Source organism: Pyrgilauda ruficollis, unplaced genomic scaffold (genome assembly GCF_017590135.1).
Source record: "Pyrgilauda ruficollis isolate IOZ18807 unplaced genomic scaffold, ASM1759013v1 scaffold12, whole genome shotgun sequence".
In the NCBI taxonomy this organism is placed as follows: domain Eukaryota; kingdom Metazoa; phylum Chordata; class Aves; order Passeriformes; family Passeridae; genus Pyrgilauda; species Pyrgilauda ruficollis.
Window position 1 is genome coordinate 5,330,125 of NW_024510321.1, and position 15,292 is coordinate 5,345,416.

At 41.1% G+C, this 15,292-nt stretch overlaps 1 protein-coding gene across 1 annotated transcript in view; it reads left to right on the forward strand.

The window, feature by feature from the left end:
• DPP6 (dipeptidyl peptidase like 6) overlaps positions 1-15,292 on the forward strand; it is a 395,169-nt gene that overhangs the window by 216,138 nt on the left and 163,739 nt on the right. The gene's annotated exons all lie outside the window — the stretch shown is intronic.

The following is a 15,292-nucleotide window of genomic DNA, read 5'->3' on the forward strand; positions in this document are numbered from 1 at the left end:
CATCCCCCTGCCAGGGAAAGATATCCCTGTTTAAACACCTATGTTGGATCTTGGGTCTTTCTCTGCAGAGCAAATGTTTGTGTTGGGAAGTCATACACCAAAAAGTCTAGGAAGTGCTGAAATGCTCATATCTGCATCCCTCTGACAGACGTGGGACTAGAACACAACTCTTAAATTGTGTACATGCACACATGGCTGACGCTTGCAGTTTGGAACATCATCATACACCACACACCCTCCCTCTGAGCTCAGAGCTTAACTGGTGCACAAAGGGTGATGAGTGACATCTGGACTAAGGTAAATGTCATCCCTAATGGACATGGGAAGCATTTTTCCAGAGGCTGATTCCAAGTGTGCTCCCCATCAGCAGGCAGACCAAGCATCCCCACCTCTTGCATCCTCTTCCAAATCAGGCTCTGTGAAAGATGCTCAGGCAGTTTGTGATGGAAAAGGGATTCTGCTTCCCTCTGCATCAAATGTTTTAATAATTTTAAGTGAAAGCAGCAAGCTGGAACTCTGTGTGGTGTCCATTCCTGCAGCATAAGTGGAGTTAATAAAATGCACTGGGATTACATCTCGCTGTGCAGAGCAGCAGGTAACAGGCAGCACACCTGATGATGCTCTCTAAGCCAGGTTCAAATGCTGCTGTCCTGACAAGATGGAAACAGCTGAATAGGTGTTACCTCCTGCTCCTCTTTCTGGGAATTCTGCCCTTACATCCCCCCTTGCTGGTCACACCACATCCGTGCTGCCCCTGGGCACAGATATGGGACCAGCTGCAGCTCAGGATGTGTTTGGTTACCTGGCACAGCTTCAGAGAGGGTGCTGCTGCCAAGAGAGAGCTCTGGCCTGTCCTGCTGAGCAGAAATCAGGGGAGCTGCACCCTTCTCTGAGCCCCACACAGCAAACTTCTGCTTCAAGGCTGCTCCCCCAGCTCAAAACTATTGTGGGGGATTGTTTTTATATTTTTTTTTGCTGTATGTGAGGAAAGGAAGATGGTTTTTAAATGATACTCAAATGGAGAGGTGCTTAGGCACGGGACATCAGTCTTCACAGATGTTTGGGAGCCTTGCCTGCAGGGAAACTGAGAGCAGTCAAGAACCTAAATGGCTTTTAACAACTTAACCCTGCTTTTGATGCAATTGCCCAAATATCTTGCATAGATGACCTGTAAACCCTCCATATTATCCAAAAACTATTCTGAGTGAAGGTGTTTCATCTCCTCATACTGTGGAAGGGAAAATTATTGTCCAAAGAGTGGCAGCAAAAGCCACAAACCAGTGAGGAAGCAGGAAGATGCAGATTTGGGGATCAGCATCGGTACTGAGGGAGGTTAATGAGTTGTCCATTACTGGATCAAAAACTGGATCCACACCATGGGCTCCCCCCTACATGGTTCACTTCTACCATGGAGTGACCAGCTGATAAGAAGAGGGATTAGTTCAAAATCAGAAAAATTAACTAGTGCAAGCATGAAGTAGTCTGTAAAAATGAAACTTTTTTCAACCATTTCTCTCATTTGGTCTTTGAATTTTTTAAGTTTTTTTTTTCTTTTGCAGGAGTTGCATTTTCTGGTTGAGGAATTTTGATTCTTATTATAAGGCCTAATGTAAATGAAAATGTAGTGTTATAATTAAAAGGTATATAAGTGTGGATGCTATATAAAATGAGAGGCTCTTGTGAAGTCCATGCTGAGCATAGACCCAAGCACAGAAGTTTCATAGGCCCATCTTTTGAGATTTTTTGAGTTCAGAATTCTTGTTGAAGGATCAGGATTATCTCAAGATGACTTTCATGCCCATGGGAGAAAATGACTTCCTGTCTGGATGGTAAATGTTCTCATTTCCACTGAAAAGTTATAGGACAAATGTTAATTACCTCCTGTAATTTCACAAAGAAATTTGATAGAAGCCTCCAGCTATTTTTTTCTCTGTCTGTGCTGGGCATTTTTTGTTGTTCTAGAAGCTGATGGCATGGTACAGGTTGTAGCACAGGATCTTGTTAGGGCCTTGGAAGATTAATTATTTTGCACTCTTAGTCTTCAGCCTGCAAAGGGGGTGGGCTGTGCAGTGGTGGAACTCAGAGCACCACCTCACATGGCACTTGCAGCTGGATTTGGCATTGCTGGAATTGTGTCACCAGACCCCAGGGAAAAAAAGAAATAGAACTGGGCTTATTCCCTGTAAAGGATTTTTTTTCATGCATTTTTTACAGGAGCATAACAGAAGCAAACAGCTTCCAACTCTTTGTCCTATTACCCAGGAGAGGTTATTCTCTCTCACAAGAGGGGGAAAAAAAACCCAAAATCACAAATAAATGGTGATGAAGCCATTAAACAAAATGGAAATTAAGGGAAAAGTGGGAATGAGATGCTGTTGATGTGAATTTTAAGAGTCCTTCACAGAGGGTTATGTAAGAGAATGAGCTAGATTCTGATTATGTTTTTGAATAAATTCCAATAAAATGAGGAAAAAAAGAACAATCCTAGGTTTGTAGAGCCCCATTAGTTTGCTGTGAGTTTTCCTATGCATAAGATTTTTTTTTTTTCATTTTACATTATAAGACAATATTTTAAAAGACAAAATACTGTATACAAAAAAATCAGTGCTACTTCTTTGGTATTCCAATAACCCAGCTGGGCACTAAGGCGCAGTCTTAAGATATTTCTTATTAAAAAGGAAAGGTCATAAAACATAATTTTTTTTTCTCCTCCATCCTTCCACTAAAAAGTAAATGAAAGCTTTGCAGTCACTGTCACAAGTCATAGCTCTAAATTATCTCTCTGGGGTCCCAGGACCCTGTGGCTGCACTGGCTGCCCCAGCCCCTCTCCAGCTCTCAGACAGGTCCGTGCTCCAAACAAAGCTCAGCTCAAGGTGCCCTCGTGAGCTTTGGGAGGCTCAGGGCAGGTACATGACACCGACAGCCACCATTCTGTCAGGAGCACAAATGGGCAGGGGGGGAGCTTTCAGATTTAGGATATGGTTTGGGTTGGGAGGGACCTTAAAGACCATCTTGTTCCAATCCCCATTCCATGGGCTGGGACACCTTCCACTAGACCAAGTAACTCAGAGCTCCATCCAACCTGTTCTTGAACATCTCCAGGATGTTGGAATACACAACCTCTAAGGGCCTTTTTATTCCCTGTGAACCCAATGAAGGCCATGGCAAAAAAAAGAAAGAAAATGGGGAAAAAAAATTAAAAAGAATCCACTGGCTTTTACTTCAATTCCTCTGATTCTTTTGAACTTCTGATCAGACATATTTTAATTAATTATTCACTAGTCATAGTCCCTGACCATATGGGGAAAGGATTAGGTGAGGTGGTGAAAATGCTGCTGTTCTCCACTGCTGCCTGATGGGGAGGAGCAGCTACTGATTTGTGAGCTGCTCCTCCAGAGAAGCCAAAGCCCAGCTCCACTCAGCATATGGAAGGACACTATATTTCACATTTCAAAGGAGATAAATATTGAGTGAAAAAGAGATGACTTCTTGCACAAAGTGTGTGTAAAGGGTGAGTCTCTGCTTTCCCATGAAAAGACACACAGAGAAAAAGTTGTGTCTTTCTATCTGTCTATCTATCTATCTATCTATCTCTATATATAGATATATATATCTACATATATATATATATATATATACACACACACACATATATATATGTATATATACTTCACTGCTGTAGCAATACAAAGCAGTGAATGAATGTGCGCAAGCCAAGTTGGTTTTGGATGTGTTTCTTTGACCCTTGCTCCCTCACACCCCTTGTCCAAATTAATGTAATAAAAATTATTACAATTTTTCTACTACCATGGCTCCCTTCCTTTCCTGTGTTCAGTTTTTAGGTGAAGTGGTTTCTTTAACCTTGTGGTTTATCTTGGCAGCCAAGAGTACCACTTGATAGTCCCTTCACTGATAGATCAAACCAGCTGTAAGAGTAGGGAATAAATGGTCCATAGCACCCTCATCAGACACAAAAACTACAGTTATGTTTAGTCATATAGTCTTGCCATTATTTACCAACAGATGAAGAATTTCTGGAAGTAGAGGTGGAAAATCCCACAGGCAGGCAAATGTGGAGTCTGATACTCAATGTGGGGGACACTCCAGCGGTGAAAAATGCCAAGAGCAAAACAACCTTGTGCTCTGTTCCTCATATGGCAATGAATGAAGATAAATAACTGAGATTCTTTACACTGACCATTATCTGCTCTCCACAGAGGGAAGTTCCAGTGGTGGAAAGCTGTTGAATACACAGGGGGAACAAAGTGGGTACTTATGTCAATGCCATGGAAGGAAAATAAACAATAATAATTTATCCTGAGCAGCTCACAGGATCTGTCTGGTCCTTCACTGTGCTGTGGTATCTTTTGGCAACCAGCACAGCAGCCAACAGAAGAGCACAGATCATTTGTGTCATGTCCTCTCTTCATTCCGTTGAATAAAATCTTGCGGTCCTCAGTGCCACCTTTCAATTCCTGAGCTTGGTGACAGCAAATGTCACTTGAGAAAAGCACAAGGGCTGTGATGGGTGATAATTTTGGGAAACATGGTGTGGGGCTGTGTCACTTCAAAGAAACATTCTGATTGTGGCTTTGAGAGTGCATGTCACTGTCGTGCTCTGTGTCCTCTCCATGTAGAGAAGACACCTGTGTATAGTTGTGAGGAGGAGAGGAGTCCACAGCTTGTAAGCCAGATGATGGGGAGTGGACAGCCTGTGGCAGTGCCATGAAGTTACAGGAACTCTTTTGGATCTCTTGAACAAAACAGGATTTCAGCTAACGTTTGCTCTTCTGCCAGTTAAAATTAGTGGAAACCTGAAAACTGTTTCAGGTCTTCTAGACAGGTGCCATGAGCCCAGTGAAGCTTCACACCTTCAGCTGCAGCAAGGCCAGCATCAGGTCTCACTGAATGGGAGTTCTGGAGCTCAGAAGCCAAACCCTGCTTTTTCTGAGATGACAGAAGTGTGTGCAGGAGGAGGAACAGGGGTCACAGTCTGGTGATGGGAGGAGAGCTGACAAATGGGTGTCCTAAGCAAAATGACTTTATGTTGCATTACAGAAAATGTTGTGCTTTGCAGGCTGATAGGAGGGAGAGTCCTGCTTTTAATTATGATTCAACATTATTTTTCACTTTTAATAGCCTTTTTGTAATCAAAGGAGGTAAAAATGAAATGTATGTTGCTGCTTTTTTTGTGTGCACCAATGAGCAATACAATCATAATGTAGTTTTAGATTAAATTCTTTTGTTCCTTTTGTTAATTTGAGTTTGATGGCTTTCCCTGGTGCCAGAGCATAATTTACAGCAGACAAAATTCCCTTAAATTGATTTTTAAAAATGCTCTCACATACACTACATTAACCTTTTCATTCCCTTATGGTGTGTGTCAAAGAAAAATGATCCCTGTAACTCTGCTTGTTGAAGAGATACATCTGTGAAGTGTATTAATTGGTAGAGTTCCCATTCTGCTCTGAATAGATTTTTCACATGGTAAATGAATTCCTGGCTGTGCTAATGCTCATCTATCTTTAAAAATGCCAGTATTCCAGCCCCTGTCATTCACTGTCTGTGCTCCATGTCTCACTTCTGAACTCTTCTATTAGTTGTGGAGGAGTTTTATCTTTTAACTTGGATCAGGTGAAGAAAGGCACCAAGGCAAAGGTCCTCAGGAGTATCCTCATGCCAGAATCCTGGTGCAGCCACAGGGAATTAAGGACCTGAGCAGCTCTGAGGGTGTGCAGGGTGCAATGTGCTGTTTGCAGCACCACATCCGAGGGCTCAGATGGGGTGCTGGGTAGGGAGGTCTGTGCTGGAAGGTTCATTGCAGCATCACAAGTTCAGGATGTCTTTAAGTCTTGCCAAATGAGTGAGATGGGCAGGGAGGTGAAGACAGAGGACCTTTATAATGTGTGTTTAGATCACAAATTGATCCAAAGCTCTGCTGATCTCTGTAAGGAAATGTGGCCATGGCTCTGCCTGCTGGGTTTGAGCCTAAACTCTGCTTCTTGTGATAATAACAGGTTGGTGAGGTGTGGAGAAGAAACATCTTTCTTGGACACTTTTTTCCTTACCATCTCTGGGACATTTTGCCATGGGAGGCAATGAAGCTGTCACACATAAGTCATTGAGTCTGCATGAGGGATTTTTCTCTTTTCAAATCCTGCAACCAGTTTATTCCAATAATATCCCTGCATTTTTCAATAAACCACCTGCATGACTCAGGAGAAGAGGTGTTTTTGTCAGTGCTCCTGGGATGGTAACACAAATTGTTCAGGGAGATTAGAAATGATTGTCATAATGCAGTGGTTTTACTGCTGGTGGCCCTGGTGGCAGTGACCCTATAAAATGATAGAAGACCACCAAGAGAAAAAAAAAATGTAATTTATGTCTCAATCAGTTTTGCTTCTTTTTATTTAATTTCTGTTTTGAGTGACAATGTGGGTGTTTCCATTTCCTTCTGTAATTTACTTATTGAATCTCAAATTGTGTTGAATTAAGGGTAACTCCTTCAAATGAAAAATGAGCAACAAAAGTGTTCTTTCTATACAAGGAGTCAGGCTGCTGTGGAGTTGTGCCACAGTTAACAAAACTCAGTGTGGGAAATTTGGCATCTTGCTTTCCCAAGGAAAAATGATTTAATGTTTGTTGGTTGTGTTTCCTGTCAACCAGAAAGTTCTGAAAATTAAAATAAATGACTTTGCAAAGCCTTGTAGTGTGCTGTGAGAACCCTAGCAAAAACACAAATCAATTAAAATAGACCAAGCATAAGACTCACAAACCTTTGGAGACCTTGGAGTCGCTTTTCCTGACAGCAGCATCAGTGCTGAGCCAACTGCTGGCATTTCATGCCAAGAGTCCTAGCACCCTTCAAAGAGCAGTAATTCTTCAAACCACAGTTGTCCTAAAATAGTGCTGGACAAGGGCCTGGGGAAATTTAAACTGTAAAAAAAAAAAAAAAAAACCACTTCATGAACGTCAAATCAGGATATCCATGAAGTGGTTTCTGGTTCAAGAATATCTGAGACATGCCCAATCAAATCCCACTGGGAGAAGTGCGGTGTCTCCCAGCTACTTTGAGGACATTTCACAGCCTGTGGACTCTGCCTCCTGCCTCATCATCCAAGTGATGCCCATGGATGGCAGCACAGGTCGCTGCTGGCCAGAAACAAATAGTCAGCATTATAAAATATATAAAACATCTGTTCTTTTGCTGTTGTGTCTTTTTCTCTTTACTTCTGTGTGAGTAATAGTGTGGGCTCAAGCAAAAGGTTTTCCTTAATTGTAAGAATTACACAACTAGGGGGGATTTGGGGACTAACGCGAAGGTTTTGGATTTGGGATACTGATGGAGTTCAGGGCTGCATTTCTGTGATGAGGTAACCCAGAGGGGTGATGGGGACCGAGCACAGGTGCTCACTGGTGTGGCTTGTCAGTGTGCTCCCAGGTGTGGTTCTGGCCCACTATAGCAGGACTGTCCCAGGAATGCTGCAGGAAAGGTTGGTGTACAGAGTGGGTTTGTTTTGCTAAAGAAGTCGTGGTGGGGTTGTGCTGCACTCCAGTATCGAGGGTTTGGCTTTTGGGTGAGAGATGAACACAGCCAATCACCCCTGGGACAAGGGAACAGATTTTGGGTGACTTTATTTACTGGTTTGTATTCACTTGTGAAATCAGGAAATAAATTTTCAAGAGATGAGACTAAAGGGACAGACACTAAGCAAACACTCTGGGCTGTGAGACTGGGGAGAAAGCCACTTAGCTGGGAGAGAAGAGCCTCCATTCTGGATCCTGCTCTCACAGCTTCTAATGTCTTTTCATCTAAAAGGATTGTGTAAAATGCAGGCCCACACTTACATGTTCTTTTTCCATTGTTTGACTCAGTTAAAATGTGTATCAGAGAAGAATATTCTTTCCATACCTTCATTTAAAATCTTGGCTAAATACTGCAATGTTAGAGATCTACATAGCAAAAATTACTTGATCCTAGAAACAACAGTAAATCAAAGGTAAAATTATCCCTTAAAGGTAAAATTATAATACAAGTATCCTTTTCATATAAATATTAGTACAATTATGAATTATGCAACTGCATTGTCTTTGAAACATCCATGCATGAAACAATTTGTCTTTTTTGAAACTGTAAATGACTGTTACTTAAAAATAAGTTGTGTCATTTTCTCCCCCACCCCTTGCTCTACATATGGATTTCATATTCCTCTTCCCACTGTCTCTGCAGCTGACCTCAAACCTTGGCTGTCTTCATAGCTCTTCCTCACATTGCTCCCAAGCAAATTATTTGGAATGAAACTCTGTTTGCCTCATGTTTTCCTTCCTGTACCATTTAGAAACAAAATTATTTGTAAACTAAATAATAATAAAGCCTAGGAATTTATAAAATGCAATATTGAACAAATTTTTTAATGCTGTCTTTCTACCTAGGGAGATTAAACACTTCACTATTTCCCTTATCACAAATTCTTTCTTGGTGTTCAGAGTGATAAGCTGAATGTTTTTTGGTTGTTTTTTTTTAACTCAAATACAGTTTCACTAAAAATTGCAATTGCCTTTTTACAAATGTAAGCAGAATGCCATTTTGTTAGAATTAGAGGGGACAAAAAGGCTGAGAGGTTGTTTTGCCAAGCTCTCAAATCTTTCAGGAAAGCTTGTTTACCTGTTTCTTGAGATCATAATTCTTCAAGAAATAGAGTAGGGAGATGCCATCCTGGCCTGCCTTGGCAGCCCCACTGTTTGCAGATTTCTCTGCACGGGTATGAGCTGTCTCAGGGCTCGTGTGCTGTGGCTGGCTTTGGAGGGAGTCAGGCTGTGAGAGCATTGTGGTGGAAAAACTGGAGCTAGGCAAGTGTTGTGGCAGAGAGGAGTCCTGGGATCAGTGGTACAATCTATGGCATTTGGGCTTTTCATGGATTTGGTCAACACAGAGACTCCTCTGGAATAAAATCCTAAGCATCAAACCAAGTTTTACTGGTGGCGTGGCAGATATTTCACTGCAGGAGATGATTTGCAGGTTAATGTGTGTGCTTATATCAAACTCTGAAATAAAATCAAAGAAATGCTGTTGATTTTATGGGGTCTGTCAGTACTGGGAATGGGTCTTTAATTATGACTTGAATTACGGCAGCAGCTAAGGGCCCCTGAGAGGATTTACAGTCCCACCATGCCAGGTGCTATAAAAACATCTGGGTTACAGCACCAGAATGAACCACACTGGTGGGGGAAGTGATGGAGATTAATAAAATGACATTCAATCAGGGCCAACACCGTTCTTGGCTAAAAGTATCTGTAGTCACACATGTCCTGTGCCATACACAGGTACAGTATTGCCATCTCCTTCCTCCTGGGCATGGGCAGAATATGAGTGTGCCTGTGGCTGGAACCACTCGTAGTCAACAGCTTCAGATGCTGTTTGCAGCTTGAATTTTGTCACCTTGAGACCAGGCTTCTGGCAGGATTTCAGAGTCCACGTTCCAAGGTTCTCATTTATTTGAAAGTTCCATGGAGTCACTCTGTCCTGAAGAACTAGGAATAATTTGGGAATGTTTCAAATGGCAGTGGTGCTTATTTACATATGCTGTAAGGGCATAGGAGGGTGTTACAGTGTGGTAACTCTATTTGGGTGCAAAATTCATGTGAAATGCCAGTTCAAAACACAGAGATGCTAAATTAATCTTTTAGTACTGCAAGGTCTGGAGGTGATCCAAAACCATTTCATCATAATGCCTATAAAATGCCTATAAAAATTATGGGAAGTTATTAAATATCCATTTCTGCAATCCAAAACAGCTAGGAATTCCAGATATTACTGTATTGAAATCATTTTACAGATTTATTTTTCTTTTAACTCAGCAACAGCACTGGGTTTCTTTTGTAGCTGACAGACTGGCTGGGCTCCAGTGGAGCCAATGATCTGTGTCAGTCAATGCTAACTGAGGATCTGTTGCCTTCTGCTCTAAACTGTGGAAGACTTGTCATCTGTTAAAGCTACACTGAGGTGTGTGGGATGCAGATGGCATTCCTTTTCTTCTATTGGCTTTGTAATAGAAACATGTAAGACTGAAAGCTCTACCAAAGCATAAAACATGCAAGGTTTAGATTTATGGGGAGCTGAGTGTTACGGGTACAGCCTTTTCCTCACTCATTTTCAAACACGCCATTAGTGCCCAGCCTCTGCACATTTGTCTGTGTGCACTTTGCAGATAATAGTGGGAGGAGATGGAACCTAACAGAATGGCTTTAGGGCATTCATAAAAGAGCCTCCCAGAAATGCTGGGCAGGAGAATGTGCTGCACTGCGTGCAGGGTAGAAGGTTTGTCTCTCAGTGCTGGGAGTAGGCAGCAAAGATGTTCACTGTTACTTAAATCATTGCTCCCTATTAGTAAAAGCATCAACAGAAGATGAAGAAAAACATAACATAGTTGTCTTTCATCACCACAACAGGCAGATGGTTTTATCCCTCTTATTTCTGTTGGGGTTTTGCAGGAAAGCCCACGTACGTGCCATGCCTCATTTGTAAAAACAGAGCAAGTTTTTATTCCTCTCACTCTGAAGTGTCACCTTTAGCACCTGAACAACTGAGTTTCTGTAGCCTGGGGCTCAGGCTCTGTGTCTGTCTGGTTGTTATTCTGGATCACACTCCAGCCCAGGGGGGTCTGCAGCAGCAGAGGGGAGGGAGGCGAGTAGGGAGGAGAAGGAAAGGAAAGAAAATAAATAAAATATCCCCAAGCAACAATAACTCAGCTTGACTTCAGAGGTGAGAAGGATGCAGTTACATGCTTATTATTGTTTATCTGTGTTGTGATACTTCCTAAATTCTGTAGTGACTGAGGTTCCCTCTGTGCCAAGCGGGATGTCAAAAATGATTCCTGCCCATGAAGAACTTCCATCCTAGGTTTAAGGTAGGGGAGCAGAGGAGGATCCAGGCAGGAGGACTGTGATGAGACAGTAATGCAGTATCAATCAGCAGAATAACCAGGAGTCTCAGTGAACCTCCTGCTGTAACCACTGCAATTCATTTAGTTTACTGCCATTATCATCGCAATTAGTGTTTCATTTTTGCAACGTAAGGTTAATAATCTAATAACTGTATGGGTTACCCACTCCTCAGCTCATTTGTTGTACCATTCAGCAGGTATAATTTGTTGCAATTTTGTATTATAAAGAACTAATTAACAACAAGATTATTTTCCCACTGAACTTCACAGGAGTTTTTTGTCTCGGACAAAAATTTTATTTTTGTTCTGTGCCATGTTCTGCACTTGGTAAGCTGAGCTGCTGAGAACAACAGTCATTTCATCAGGCAGAAGTCCTAATTCAGAGCCAGGTGGCATGAGTGAAAGGTATAATACACATTTTTCAATTAACAGTGTTAACAAGCTTGTTAGAAGAATTTTTCTTTCTTGTCTTTACAAGTGTAATATTTAAGGTCAAAAATTATAAATAAATCAAAAGGAAGCAAGAAACAAAGCTTGCAAGAGTAGTGAGCATGGAAACTACAAAATTACTATTAATTATTATAATTACAAAATTATAAATCCCCATCCTGCCACCTCTGAGGCCAAAAAAACATCTCGCACCTGATTTATTTCATCCCATTAATTTCTTGGATTTTCTTTTGTCTTTTGCTTCAGATTTACACCAGTCTGAGTCCAGAGCTCAGTCTCCATGTCACCAGCTTCTGCATGGAGCCTCTAAATCCAGCCCCTGTATCTGGAATGTATCTATTGTATGAATGTAACATTTCATGTAACACACCTGGGATTTGTTGTTATTGCACAAAAGTGGCAGTTCTGTGTTGAAAAAGATGAAGAGGCCAACCATGACTATCTCACTGCTGATACTTCAAAGATTTCAGTCCAGGATGTATTTGTTTTATTAAATAATACCCAGACTTCACAAGTGATGTCTATATTGTCCTTCAGCCTTATAGACAGGGTTATTAAAAAAAGAAAAGAGAAGTTGTGCTTGATGAGTTGTTTTAAGAAGCTATTATATTATTGTAATATGACCACTGTGCTGGCAGGCTTTTGGCAGGTTTCAAATAAACATGCCAGGAATAATTTTGTTGACAGCATCTTGTGTTGGAGCACATCCAGCCTTCATCCATAACATGTCAACACAGTGATTCTTTCACAGGCAGGAAAATATGTCACCTTGGATCTGTATTTTAGAGTCTTAAAATACTGTAGATGTCTAGATTAATGGCTCCAAAATCAACTTCACAGGTGGCTAGTGAGGTTTTTCAATCACAAATGAATATGTAAATGATAGCATTTGCAGTTTTTAATATGCAGCATCAATGAAGTGTGCTTATGTAAAAACCTGTGGAAACATCTGGTTTACTTTCCAAATCCAAAATCAATTTAGTTTTCATGTAATAGGAAGAAGGAGGTGAAAAACGAGAAGCAGAGGAAAAAAAAGGAGAAAACCAGGCTGAAGGGTTTTCTTTAGCTTGTTTGCAGAGGTCAGGATGATGTGTTAGTGAGGCAGAGAGGAGGTGGTTCCTACTGGTGAAAACTTCAAGGTTTTCTTTCATTTTCTTTTCATCAGAGCAGAAACCACATGAGCTTGGTTTATTTCCTTTTGTGTCACATGCTCAGATTTCAGTATGAAACCCAAATTTGCTATCTTTAGGATTAACACAAAAACATCTGCTTGCTGGTCAGTTTAGATCTTCATGTTTATCTCTGCAAGCTGGGTCTTTCAGGAACAGATAAATTCCAGCTCTGAGCTCCGTGCTGGAAATGCACCCTTTGAGCTGCCATTTCATCATTTACATGCTTGAATCAGTTCCTGCCCAGGGCTGAATTAAACACCTTCCTGGCTTCAGTCCCAAGTGCAGAGGCTCTCCTGAGCAGTGTGGACAGGCAGCTGATGCCTGATGCTGGGAAATCCCAGTGAAGGGTGAGGGTTTGCTGCCAAGGGCAGGGGGTATCACAGGCAGGTGGAGCTGTAATCCCCTGGAGGTAAAAGATGGTCACAGCAACATCCCTCTGGAATTAACAGACATACAGAGAGGAATAATCTGAGGTGGCTGTCATGAATATGGTGTGATGTGTCTGCAGTTTTGCTGTAAGTGATTCTGTCAAAAGGGACTTCAAATGACTGAGAACAAAAGAGCAGCTTTCCAAAGCTCTGCTGAACAAAGCTGTTTATCTTTCTTTGAAAAGTCATTTATCTCTCCTTTTTACCAGGGGAAATTTCCTGATGGAATTTTGAAAAGAAAGTGAAAATGTTCTTTTCTATTTCTTTGCAGTGTATTAAACCCCAATATTTTGCTTATGAATAGTTTTCCTCCTCTTGATACCCTAGAAATTCACAGGCTTTTTTTTCTGTGATTTTGCTCAAATATTGATTGAATGCCTGGAGAATTAATGGGATTGACTTGATAATGGATTCAGTGCAAGTACAGCTGTCCTGAACGCTCAAGTACATGTGTGTATTTCTGTCACACTGGGACTCATGGATGGGAAAATCACACTTCATGCAAGGTGCTATTAAGCTCTTGAACTACATCTAGGTTTCTGGATATTGTTCAAGTCCATGAGCTAATTTCTTCTTCAATTTTAAAACTTCTGACTATTTGTGGTGCCCAACTCAACTCAGTTTCAGGTCTGTGACTGTTGCCATCAGTTCTGTAACACTGTCACTGTTTTTCCTCTGTCCCAAGACACTCTGAGGGCTTGGCTGGGTTTCTCACCTGCTTCTCCACAGTTCTTCCATTTCTCTCTAGATCCCCCTGTACCCTGATGTGAAAGAAAGAATATTTCTGCCATCTACTAAGAAGCCCTGCATCATTCCCCTGGCTTATTTATAATTTTCCTTCCCTTGGAAAGCCACAGACTGTCTTTTGTGTATTTTTGCATCACCTGAAAATTGGAGACTGTAACAATTTCCTAAAAATGGCATTAGAAGGCTAAATTGATTAACATTTGTATTCATATTTAGGATAAAGAATCTGTAGGAATGGAAGTATTTATTCTGCTTGTTTGTTGCCAAAATTACATTTCTCAAAGCTCCTGACCTACTTTTCAAATTTTTCTCCAGTAACAGTAGTAACTATAAATTATTTTTCATTTCAAATGGAAAGCCAGGTACAAACAAGGGGGAGAAAAGGAAGGGGGGTGTTCTCACCTCTACCCCTCTTTGCCAGAAGGAAGAGAAGTCTCTCATCTTTTCCTGAATTAGAATAAATGATGGAGTGCATCAGGTGTTTAATGCCTCAAACTTGGCTTTTTCCATTGCAGATTTACAGCTTTTGTAGAGATTAGATCCCCAAACATATAGAAAGTGATTCTAGGCATTGTCTTTTTTCTGTAAAATAAATTCTAGGGAAAGGTTAAAAAATATGTCCCAGCATCTTCTGAAAACAAAACTGTGAGGTTTGCCTTACTTGTCTCTTCCAGTCTTGCAGTCTTGTTGCTGTGTATAAGAAACTGAAGTAAAGCAAACTCTGAATAGCAGAAGAACTTAGTCTACTAGAAAGCTTTTTGTTTTCATAAAAAATTTAAAATGGAAAGAAAATAGTCTTTTAAAGAAGTACCAGCAGCTCTGATTTGGACACACCATCCCTCATAATAAAGGAAATGAGGCAAAAAAACCTAAATAGATGAGTTTCACAAGGAGGAGGAGCATCCAGAGTTGTTCTGGCTGTGACCAGATCCCCTGAGTGAATTCAGCCTCCCAGAAAAGCAGAGTGCACTAATATTTCATACAGTTCCTGTGGGTGCTTCAATGCACGCATGAAACCACATCTAGTGCAAAATGCTAAGAGGAATCCAGCAAAACACATGAAAGTGCAATAAATTTTTAAGATCTTGTGAGTGTGAACACAGCACTTCATAAAAACATCAGTCCTGAGAGCAGGGCTGCTGTGTACATTGTAGGCAGAACATATGGTGCAGCCACAGTGCAGTCAGAGCTAATCAGTGAGTGGTGATGGAGCTTTTATTCTGAAGTTTTAAGGATGTGATTAAATTTAATGTATATGCTAGACAAGAAGCCTGTCTTCAATTCCTCAGACCTACCAACCCAGGAGTGCACACTGCATGCCCTGAGGAGATGTCATGTTTTCTGGGAAGGCAGGAAAGTTCACCAGGGGGATATCCTTATTGATTTTTATCTCTATGCATGCCCCTGTGAATTATTTATCTTCCTGTATGCTTCTCTGACATCTTATTATGAAAGTCTCTTGAAGGTTACTGTAATGCTCCTCATTCCCAGACTTAATGAGAGTTGGTAGGAAATCGGCGTTGATGAGTGAGTTTGGATGAGAGCTGGGAT